We start from the raw sequence: 12,655 nt of genomic DNA, 5'->3' as shown, positions 1-12,655 counted from the left end.
CCAAGAATTGGAGGTTTCTGTAGGGAACTCTTCCTGGAAAGAATAAATACTTGTGATCTACTCCAAAGGAAAAGACTTAATTGGTGCTTACCCCACACTGGTGTGTTCTTTACAAGGCTAATGGAGAAACTTGCTTTCACTTATTAATCTCCTACCCCTTTGTTACAATGTTTGGGTGTAGGCGGACTCCCCTGCCTAATGTGCAAAGCTTGTTTGCCTCTACTTTCTTTAGGTGGCCAAAGAAAAGGAGAAGAGTGTTGTGGAAGATTGGAAGTGCTTAAGGGCTGCCTTGAGGTGGGAAGAAAGGAATTTATGAATTTTTTTCAGATAAGTAAAGAAATAGAGAGGCATAAATAGAGATCATCATGGTTAGAATGGTTCATTGGGGGAAGTCTTGGGAAATTTTTGCTGATTTTTCAACAGGTGACCTTATGAAAAACTGGAAAGAAGTGGCTGGTTCAGACTGTCACAAGATCATTGCAAGCCCCCTTCGGTCTCCACCAATGAATGACTACATCAAGCTAAACTTTGATGGGAATAGTGCAGGTAACCTAAGTCCTTCTGGTATTGGAGGTGTTTTTTGAAATGGTGAAGGAAGAATTGTTCACTTATTCTCAGGTCCAACCGGTGTAGGTGACTCTTTAAGGGCTGAGATTCTGGCTGTTATGGAGGGAGTGCAAAAGGCAAAGAATATGAACTTAATTAAGCTGATTATATAAGGTGATTCAAAGTTGGTATGGAATGGTTGCAAAAGGAAGAAAATGGCCTTTGGACTTTCAATAATGAGAGGAAGAAATTCAAGTGGGTGATACAAAATATGGATGAGACTTAGTTGGGTTAAAAGAACTGTTAATGCTTTGTTGATGTTCTAGCAAAGCAAGAGGTGGGAAGAAGTCAATTTATTGGGCTCAATTGTAAGTTTTATTCCTCTTTAATCTTTAATGTAATTTACTGGCATTGATAAAAAAAAAAAAAAAAGATTGAGCAGACCCCTACAAATTCTGTAACTTTCTATTAAAGCCTCAATGGTAGAAGTGAGTGGCCAAACGCTTGTAAGTACAAAGTATGTTGGAGTACCCACTTGTAGAAGTCCCATGAAAGAGCTGTATAAGATCTGTTTGATGTAATGAGTTTGGCGCAATTGCTATCCGACCATGATAGTATGTGTGAGCTTGAGAGCTGTACTCGAAGTAGAGGAGAGGAGAAGAACACCACTGATATGCTGTGAATGTCGAACTGTACTGGCCAGTCGACCATGCTATTATTTATATTTGAATGTACTACAATGATACAAGTAATTACTGGAATGCCCCTAATTAGTGATGGGACACCCAGTTAACTTAAAACATTAAACAAGCTTAGGCCCATTAACACAAGCCCAGTTACAGGATAACTTAAACTTAAGTATGGGCTAATAAGAACTCTTATCAGCCGAACACTCATACAAAGAGACTTCATTCTAACATTCTAACACTCCCCCTCAAGCTAAGCATAGATATCAATCATGTTTAGCTTGCCAAGTATGTCCCTGAACTTTGTTGCTGCCAGCCCTTTAGTCAATACATCTGCAATTTGCATCTCTGATGGAGTATTAGGCACACAGAGTTCTCCTGAGACAATTCTCTCTCTGACAAAGTGTCGATCAATTTCAATATGTTGTCTTGTCATGCTGCACGGGATTGTTGGCAATGTTGATAGTAGCTTTATTATCACAATACAACCTGAGAGGACCCTCAGCCTTAATATCGAGCTCATTAAGAAGAGTTCTGAGCCAATAAGAGTTCAACAACCCCGTGTGCCATAGCTCGGTATTCTGCTTCTGCACTTGATCTAGCCACAACATTCTGCTTCTTACTGCGCCATGTAACCAGGTTTCCTCCCAAGAATGTACAGTAACCTGAGGTTGATTTTCTGTCTCCAACAGACCCAGCCCAATCTGCATTAGTGTAGGCTTCAATTTCAAGTATGTTGTTTTTCCTGAATAGAATTCCTTTCCCTGGGCAAGTCTTCAAATACCTGAGAATTCTTTCCACTGCTCCCATATGAGGGATCTTTGGTGAGTGCATGAATTGACTGACAACATGCACTGCATAGGCAATGTCTGGCCGAGTAAGGGATAAGTATATCAGCTTTCCTACCAATTTTTGGTACCTCTCTTTATCACAGTATTCCTCACCCATTGATTCTTGTAATCCATGGTTCGGTTCTATTGGAGTGTCTGCTGGCCTGCACCCCATCATGCCTGTTTCCTCTAGGAGATCTAGCACATATTTCCGCTAACATATGTAGATTCCTTCTCTTGATCTAGCAATTTCAATCCCAAGAAAATATCTCAGATTTCCCAGGTCTTTGATCTCAAATTCTGAAGCTAAGAACTCCTTTAGCCTCTTCATCTCTTCCACGTCATTTCCGGTAATCACCATATCATCCACATAAACAATGAGTGTCGTAAGTTTGTCATCCTGTCTCCTTGTAAACAATGTATGATCTGCACTGCTCTGAGTGTACCCCACTTTCTTCATGGCCATACAAAGTCTCTCGAACCATGCCCGGGGAGACTGCTTCAAACCATATAATGCTTTCCTTAATTTACACACCTTTCCAACATCATAGCCTGGTGGAGGTTCCATGAATACCTCTTCATGAAGATCACCATTTAGGAAGGCATTCTTCACATCCAGCTGATGAAGTTCCCAAGAGAAATTTGTTGCTAGTGACAATTGAACCCGGATTGTGTTGAGCTTTGCTACTGGGGCAAAGGTTTCTTTGTAGTCAATTCCTTCCTTTTGTGTAAATCCCTTTGCCACAAGTCTGGCCTTGTACCTCTCGATTGACCCATCTTCCCTGTGCTTTACTGTGAATACCCACTTGCACCCAACAATGCCTTTCCCCTCTGGCAAGTCTGCCAATTCCCACGTTCTTGCTTTCATTAGGGCTTTCATCTCTTCATTCATGGCTTCTTTCCACCTTGGATCAGATGCCACCTCTGAGTACCTGGAAGGGACACATACAGAGGAAAGAGCAGGCACAAAGGAGTGATAGGCAGGAGATAAGTGTGAGTAAGAAACAAAATCAGCTATGGGATGCCGGGTGGTACAAGAACAAACAGGCTTACGGAGAGCAATAGGAAGATCCAAACCCGAAGTGAGTGAGTCAGAATTACCTTGGATTGCAGAGACAGATTGATCTGAGTTCAACTGGTTGCAATCATGAGGTTGAGGGCCCTTCTTCCTCCTACTGTATGTAAGTATCTCTTTCTCTTGCCTACTAGAACCTTCAGAAGCATCTGCTGTATCAAGAGAAGTAACTGGCACAGTGGGAGCCTCACTAGGTTGACCCGGAATGTCACAGCTAGGAGTAGTGGAAGGTGATGAAAGGGGAACAAAAAAGAAGGGAGAATGACAATCCTCTTCCAACCCACTAGTCTCCCCCTGAAGAGGATTCTGAGAAGACTGGAAATAGGGTTGAGACTCAAAAAAGACTACATCTCTGGTGACATACTTTTTCTTGGAGATAGGATCACAACACTTGTACCCCTTTTGTGTAGGAGAGTACCCCAAAAATATTCCCTTCGTAGCCCTGGGATCCAGCTTGGTTTTCTTTGGATCCTTCACATGTATGAAGCATGTACAACCAAAAACCCGTGGGGGAAGAGGAAATTCTGGAAGAGTGGGACACAAAACAGAGAAAGGAGTCTTCATACCCAACACCTTAGATGGCATCCGATTTATCAGGTATGATGCAGTGAGTATAGCTTGAGACCAATATTGCTTGGGCACTTTGTGTTGGAATAGTAGGGCTCGAGTTGTCTCCAATAGGTGCCTGTTCTTGCGCTCAGCAACCCCATTTTGCTGAGGGGTGTTAGCACAGGATGATTGGTGTAACATGCCTGCATTTTCCATGAATGAGTTCAGGGATCTTTCAAAGTATTCAGTCGCATTGTCTGACAGGAATTGCTTAATCTTCTTATCAAATTGTGTTTCAATCATCTTGCAAAAAACCATAGTAATCCGTGGTACTTCATCACGTCCTTTTAACAGATAAATCCAAGTGCACCGAGAATAATGGTCAATAAAACTGATAAAGTAACGGAAGCCATCAATGAAAACAATAGGTGAAGGTCCCCAAACATCAGAATGAACCAAATCAAAAGGAGCTCGAATTTCATTACTAGAAATTGGATACACTGTTCTACATTGTTTTGACATTTGACACACATCACAAATTAAACTTTGACTTGGAATTCCCTTAAACAATTCAGGAAACAACATTGCTAAAGAAGAGAAAGACACATGACCTAGCCTAGCATGCCACAGGTGCAGCCTAGCTATTGACTCCACACCCAATTGTAGGGTTGAGTCGATTTCTGCATCAAAATAGTAGAGGCCCCCATACTCATGACCACTCGCAATCGTTCTCCTCATCAATCTGTCCTGGAAGACACAATGAGAAGGAAAAAAAGTTATACTGCAGTTCAAATTTTTTGTAAGCTTTGAAACAGACAAAAGATTTGAGGTAAGACTAGGAACATGTAGGACTGATTTAAGAGAGAGATCCTTGCTTAGGTCAACCACCCCCTTTCCAGAGATGGTGGAGAGAGATTCATCAGCCACTCTCATCTTATCCTGGCCAGACAACAAATGATATGAATGGAACTAGGTGCACTAAATGCAGAGACTGTACCTGATTTGGCAAGAGAGGTGGAAGCTAAAGAATTGTTCTTCAGACGGGCTAATGCCCAGCTGAGAACCTCTACCTCACTAGCTGTGAAGCCCAAAGTACTTGGTCTAGAGGAGTCGGCAGCCTGCCCTGTGGAGGAAGAGGACACTGTCAGAGTACTCTGTAAGTTGTCACTACTGTTGTTGGTGGCAAGATTCCCACTTGCTGTGTGACCCTTATGTTGCCTTTTGTCCTTTCTCAAAGCAGCTGGCTTCAGATGAGGATACAAGACCCAACATTTCTCCTTTGTGTGTTTCTCACCACCACAATGGGTACACTTGAGGGACTTCTTGTTTGGATATCTATTTCCCTTAGTGGAGACTAGGGCTGAATGTTCTCCAGATAGTCCAGTTGACTGTCTGGGAATCAACTTGCATCTCCCTTCTCCTAACTTCTTCATTCCTCACTAGGTAATAGACATGGTGAAGCTCCGGTAATTCATCTCTCCCTAGAATTTGTGACCTTATACCCTCATATACTGGGTCTAGGCCAGCCAGAAACTTGAAGGCTCTGCTCTCTTCGATTTGCTTATCATGTCTCTCCTTGTCCCTGGCATTTTCCCAATCCAATATCAAGTGATGATCAAGCTCTTCCCAAAGGCCTTCCAAGGTTGCAAAATATGTTGCCACGGACATGTCTCCTTGCCTTAGAGCTGCAATATCTTGGTTCAATCTGTAGATTCTAGCATTGTTCTTTTTCTGGCCGTAGGTCTTGGATACTTTATCCCAAATCTTCGTGGCTGTGGGGAAATGATGAACAGTTCTAGCCACCCGAGGAGTCATGGAGGCCAGCAACCAAGACATGACCGTGGCATTCTCCTTGCGCCACACGACATGCTCAAGACTGCCAACTTCAGGTTCTTTCTTGTCTCCATCCAGATAGCCGGTGAGATCACGAGAAGTAATGAACAGCCTTGCTGAAACGGACCACTCTCTGAAGTTATATTCATCCAGCAACATGTTTGTAATCTGTAAACTGTGCAGATTAGGGTTTTCCAGGTTAGAGAACCTTGCGGCAGGTCTGTTATCTCTAGAGGAAACTTCTCCGGATAGTGAGGACATGCTGACTTCAGTCTTAGAGTAGTTCAGGTACAGTGCTGGACAATCTGGAGCAGGCAGCTCCCTAAGTAATCTTCACTTGAGCTGAAGCAGTTAGGGTACAGCAGTGGTGAGAGGTTCCAGACTGATAACCAACCTGAACTTGGAGCTGTTTACCACTGTGCTGTGCTGGTTTTGCTGGGGCTTCGAAGCTGCAGTTGTGGAGAAGCTCTCCCCATTTCGGCTAGGGCTAGGACTGCTGAAATCAGTCCTCAACTAGGTCTGTCCTATACAGACCTCTCTTAGTAGCCAAATAGCTACTATTTGCTGAAAAAAGAACCTAGTAGGACATCCACTTCTGGGCCTTACCTCCCTTGAGCCCTACAACCAAGGGAAACCCTAGGTCCGAATTTGCTTTGTTCTCTTACAACCCTAGTTTTTTTCAGCAACCCAGAAAAGAAGAAGGAAGAAGATGGAAAGAACAGCAAGAGAAGAGAGAGTAGAAGCTAGTGCGCCTGCTGAAACCAAAGAGAAGCTAGTGCTCTGATACCATGTGAGCTTGAGAGCTGTACTCGAAGTAGAGGAGGAGAAGAACACCACTGATATGCTGTGAATGTCGAACTGTACTGGCCAGTCGACCATGCTATTATTTATATTTGAATGTAGTACAATGATACAAGTAATTACTGGAATGCCCCTGATTAGTGATGGGACACCCAATTAACTTAAAACATTAAACAGGCTTAGGCCCATTAACACAGGCCCAGTTACAGGATAACTTAAACTTGAGTATGGGCTAATAAGAACTCTTATCAGCTGAACACTCATACAAAGAGACTTCATTCTAACATTCTAACAGTATGGGTTTGGATCCTGCAACTTATACCCACTGCTGAAGGATCTCGCTGTAACTGAGCTCTAGTACGAGCCAAAGTGGGATCTAACTGGGGCGCTTACTTGAATTGACCACCCAATGGAAAAATGGGGCCTGGGCTTGTATTCTATCTAGTAATCAAAGCCCAAGAGCTTATAGATCCATTTCTGCTAATTTGAGTTGAGCACTCGCTGGTCTAACAAGTGTTTAAGGCTCTTTTGGACAGTCCTAATGGTGCACTGTCGGTCCAAAAGATAGGGCATCCACTTGCTGACTACCATTACTAAGGCCATTAGATCCTTCAGATAGATTGATTTGGACTGGGCGGCTGGGCATGAGGAGATAGTGACTTGCTGAAGTAGGCTATAGGATGCCCTTGTTGCATTAGGACTGTTTCCACCCCCACCCCTGAGACATCACACTTAATCTCAAAGGGGGGAGAAAAAACTAGAAGAGTTGACAGTGAGGTTACTGCTTGCTTGAGACCACCAAAGGCCCATTTGGCTTCAGGCATCCATGTGAACCAATCCTTTTTAAACAGCTTAAGTTAAGAGGGCTTCTAGGGATCCATATCCTCTAACAAACATCCTATAGTACCCTATTAAACCCAAAATACATCTCAACCTGTTATGTAGTGGGCTTGGGCAAGATAACATGCAACTGATTTTATCTGGGTCAACCATTACTTCTCCTATCAAAGTATGGCCCAAGCAGTGGAGCTGATCCTGGCCAAGTATACATGTTGGGCTTGTCATACAGCTTGTGGGCCCGTAAAACACCCAAGGTCACCTTTAAATGCTCTAAATGGGATGTCCAATCAGTGTTGTAGACAAGAATGTCATCAAAGAAACAAAATGAATTGCCCGAGAAATGGCCTGGATATATTATTCATCAAAGATTGCACTAGAGAGCCCAAAAGGCATTACCAAGAATTCCTAATAGCCCCATGTGTTAAAAAATCCATCTTGTGGACGTCTTCAGGATGCACTTGGATCTCATGGTAACCAGAGCGCATGTCTAGTTTAGAGAACACTGTTGCAGCCCATAGCTCATCCATGTTTTCGTCTATGACTGGAATGGGGAACAGGTCTTCAATGGTAATGTGGTTGAGGGCTCAGTAGTCCACATGGAACAGCAAAGTCCCATCCTTCTTCACAAGTAGGACTGGTGAAGAATATGGACTACTGCTGGGTTGGATCATCTTTTTCTCCATTAATTCCTGTACATTTTTTTCAATTTCGGCTTTTTGGAAATGAGGGTACTGGTAAGGCCTCACATTAGTTGGTGATGCTCAAGGTTGTATAGGAAATAGGAATATGATGGTCTTGTGCCCGGGTTGGGGCAGTAGCTTAGGCTCCTCAAAGACATCTTTGAACTGCTGAAGGAGTTGGTCCAGGCCTAGGTTGTTTTTTGGTTGCTGCAAATTGGGTTGGGCTGGTCATGATGAGGACCAGATGCACAAAAGCTGGTTATTGAGCCCATTGACAATACTTGAGGTCAGCCCCCTGGTTCCCAGGCTGGACAACACCAGGTTAATTCCTTGCAACATATGGTCGACCCCATTCAATTAAAATTCCATGGTGAGTTTACTCCAGCCACACATCACAGGTCTGACTGTAGCAACCACTGAACCCCCAAAACTATGTCAGCACCACTTAACTCCAGAGATATAGGTCTCCTATCAACCATTCCCCTTGGACCTTCAATGTCACCTCCTTACATAGGCCATCACAAGTCAGCTTGTAGCCATTAGCTTCTTGGACCTTCAATTTGTTTTGCCAGGCCTATTTCATCAAGTTGAGTGGACATACCTTCCTTGGTTAGGCCCATTTCCTAAAGAACTCATCCCTAGGCCTTGTAATGGTGGCCCGGCATGAACTTCTTACAACTGTAACACAGGCCATTCTCACATTGGGCCTGCATCTCTCCCAGGACATCCATTTGAAGGGCATGCTACTTGGGTCTGTCAGCCCACTATTCTTCGGCACCATAGGTTCAGCTCAAATCAGCGAGATCTTCAAAATATGTCTGATATTCCAGTTCACCCGCTTGAGCCAGTCTAACTTCTTGAATTCGAACTAAAGTTGCTGCCATAGACACCATAATCAGACACCAAGCTCTCACCTCCGGCCAGATGTCCTCTCTAAGATCCCCAATACAGCTGCCAACCAAATCCTTCTCTGTCTAGTCAGTTACTCTGGCCAATAACAATTCAAACTCTACCACATACTTGTGAACAATGGTTGTCAGCCTCAACTTTGACAAGCTTCATCGTGGGGTAGCATACATGGAGCTCTTCCATGAAGTCGGCCCAATTGATGTGGGGGTGTTAGTTCCTATATCATTGGAACCACAATATCACCTCTCCTTCAAGATAGATGGAGGCGATGAAGAATCCCTAGCACACCGTTGTCTCATGGAATTCAAAACACCTCTCTGCTTTGAAGATCCAAACCATCAAATCCTCAATGGAAAAACTTGGAAAGTGAAGTTGCATTTTTGCTTCTACCACTAGAGCCTTCACTGTCCTGATCTCTACCCTCATCAGTGTTAGCCCTGGTATGCCGAGACATAATCACCAATCTCCTCAGATCTCCTTTGAATTTGTGTAAGCTGACCTCAATCCTATCTACCCTGTCCTCCATTTGAAACAGATTTGGTGTTGGGCATGGATCAACACTGATATCAATTGTTGAATTTCTACTCAACACAAGAGTTGGCTTCAAGGGAGACTCAATCTCCTAGTGGAATGAGAGAAGAGAGGGGAAGCTGGGGGTAAATACTCTACGTATTCCATTGTTCACCCACTACTTCTAGGCTTTACATGTGAAGTCATGTGTAGTTAGTTATTCTCAAATCTGTTCTCCATCAATTGCCTGGTATTGCTTCCTGTGGTAAACATACTGAATGAGTGATTTTGATGGATTAGCATTGTGAGATGGACCTGGGTAAACCATAGGCTGGTTTGGGCTTGAGTCTAGAGCATACATAGCAGGTGGATTGGGTTGGGTCCTATCAAGAACATTGAGGATTGATGACAGTTTTACTTATAGAAGAATCAGTTACTTCCTTGCAATTTCTAAGGATGTCATCCAATGAGATATTTGAGAAGATTTCAAGGACTCAAGCCAATGAGCAACTCTAATCATAATACTATCAATATAGTTTCTTTGCTTCTTTTTCCTTCAAGAAGATTCGTGAATTTCTTTCTTCCCAAATTACCCAGCTTATTGCAGCCCTTGTACATCTCCATATCATCCTTCCCCTTTTCTTTGGCTATAGGTTAAACGTAAGTCCAGAAATTTTGCCTTCAATCAGGGTAGTTGTATCTCTTCTCTCCACAACATTAGCTACCGGAGACCACTTGGAAACAAGGAAAGAGGTTTTGTCCATCAAGATCACCTTTTCGCTATGCTAATAGCCAGAAGCGTCACTGGCAGGGCTTTGTATCCCGACAAGGATTTAGTGGAGATTCCTAGTGCACTTGAAGTGACTCTTTAATTTGTTCTTACAACATTTTCCAATCTCAAATCCGCTGCTTGGATATCACAACCAATATGTTCTCCACTCTATACCATTCCCCATTATCACCATTGAAGGAATCAGTTTGTTCATTGAGATGGACAATAAAAAGTTCGCTTCTATCTTCCTTTCTTTTGCCTCGACTTCTAGCTCCTGTTGAAGCACTAGTGGTTTCTCTAGCTCCCCAACCTTGCGATTCACCTTCACTACCAATCGTTGGATTGCAGAGGCTTGATCATCCTTCTGACCTTCTTCCTTCAGATTAGTGTTTTAAAAAGCACTGGAGACATCCAGGCAAGGTGCTGAGATAACGCCTGGAAGTGCAGCCAAGAAGCATACAAACCCCTTGAGGCATACGCCTCCAGCATAGATGCATACACCTCTATTGTGCTTTATACAAGAGTCTTATGTCGCTTATGCTTTTGTATTTAAGCCACTTTTTATAATAAAATGCAATAGAAAAAAAGTGGGGTAACCATTTTATCATGTTCTCTTTTATATATTAACATAGTCCAAAGGATGAAAACCCTCCAAATTTGTTTATCTTAATATGATCAAAATTCCAGATTTTCCCAAAAAAACCTAATCACAGCACACTACAATGAACCCAACCACATAAGACTGTAACAAAAACATATAAAACATCTACACAACACCTATGCCTCAAGTTCAGGAGGCTTACACATCTTGCACTCCAAATAAACTACACATCACACCACCAAGTAGTGGAACGCCTCATGTCACGCATCCACATTTTAAAATACTGCTTCAGATATGAATACCCTCTGTTTCCTTTTCTCACCAAACCATTCCAACACAGCTATAAATCTCCCTTTTCAGTTTCTTCTCCTTTCTACCTTGTAACTTCTTTTCTAGCACTGACTTCTATTTGAAGATTGCCCCATCCAAGAATTCTTTGAAATTTGAACCACACGACCTTATCAATGTCCAACAATACCGTCGCCTGCCCCACCTTAAACTCTTCCAATTAAAATGTTTCAGCCGCGATTACACAAGCTCCCCTCAATTTTGTTGACACCGATGACCAGTTCTCCATCTTCTTTACTACTAAACCTTCTAAAATGCACAATAAGTCTCTCCTTGGAAAAACTTTTAGGGGCTATTTGATAAAAGTTATTTATCCTTATTTCATGTTCTAGGGTTTCAAGACAAGGAATATAATTGGTGGAGGGCAAGATGTCACACATGCTTTAATACTTCGAATATTTATTCCAAAACCTTATTGGAGTGATGCATTTCTTACTTCATGTTATCTCATAAACCACATGTCCTTTTCATGCTTAATGGAAACTCACCTTTTCCTATTTTATTCCCCTCCCCATTACCTTTCCCTCTTCCACTTAGTGTTTTTAAATGTATCTGCTCTTTGCAAAAGCTAGGTCATAGTCTTAATAAGTTCAATTTTCATGCTAATAAATGCATCTTCCAAAGCTGGGTCCTAATCTTGAAAAGCGTTATAGTCTAGAGTTACAGAAGTCCTTTACATATCCTAATCACCTTTTCTGAGTCCACTCCATTCTTCTCTAGTGCTGATTTGATCCAAAAACATACCCTTGGCTCATTACTTACTCTAATGGAGTCCACAATTGTTTCCATGATACATGTTCCTACACCGATCAAGAGAACACTAGTTGAATGTAGATTCATCACATAAAAACTCACCAATTGTTGATCCCTAACCTAAAATAGAATGAAGTTGCAACCAAAATCACAAAACCAAGCCTGTTATATACAAAGACAAAAAATTCAGGTGCATGGCACTGCCTCCGAACCCCACGCATGGGCTTACTTAGAATTGACTCTAGGAGCCTTAAAGAGATATTAGGAATGGAAGACGTCTAACATCACACTAAAAACTTGAAGTAATGCAACTAAGAAGATTAAATGGTCGACGGTGAGAAAGCAACTTGGGAATACAGTAATGTGTTAAAGAAGATCAAATGGCTAACTAAGAATATGGAAATAAAAGTTCAATGGGTGCAAAGATCAGAAAATGGGTTGGCTGATAACTTTAGCAAAACAGGGGGTTAACAGGGATTCTTTGTATTGGGCTCAACTATAACCACTGAATGTATACTTGAGGGAGGTAGTACCCGCTACCTATCCAACAAAATGCTTGTAATGCTGCACAATATTATTTGATTCTTAATAAAATTTTCTTCACGGTTATCTATCAAAAAAAACAAAAAGTAATGCAATTCAACTAAAAGATAATTAAAATGTTGAGAGTTCCACATGCTTGAATTGTTGAGTGCTTGAATAACCATGGTATGATCTACATTTGTTTTCTTTCACTTTGAATTTATTCTATAAGTCATGCTTAGGTATTTTGATTTGAGCTAATAAGCTTTCTAAAATATTTGATTTCCTTCAAAATTCAGGTTTCCATTTTTTTTTACTTGTAAATCATTGCAATAGCAAGTCTTGTATGATTGCAACCAAATAAACAAGAAAAGGAGAGACATATCAAATAGAGAAGAAA

General features: G+C 41.9%; 1 protein-coding gene across 39 annotated transcripts in view; it reads right to left on the bottom strand.

Moving 5' to 3' along the window:
• Positions 1–12,655, bottom strand: part of LST8-1 (Transducin/WD40 repeat-like superfamily protein) — a 46,106-nt gene that overhangs the window by 20,000 nt on the left and 13,451 nt on the right. The gene's annotated exons all lie outside the window — the stretch shown is intronic.

Source organism: Nelumbo nucifera, chromosome 4 (assembly GCF_055504915.1).
Source record: "Nelumbo nucifera cultivar China Antique chromosome 4, China Antique-T2T, whole genome shotgun sequence".
Lineage (NCBI taxonomy): Eukaryota > Viridiplantae > Streptophyta > Magnoliopsida > Proteales > Nelumbonaceae > Nelumbo > Nelumbo nucifera.
The sequence above is the reverse complement of the archived record's forward strand: the minus strand, read 5'-3'. Positions and strand labels throughout refer to the sequence as shown.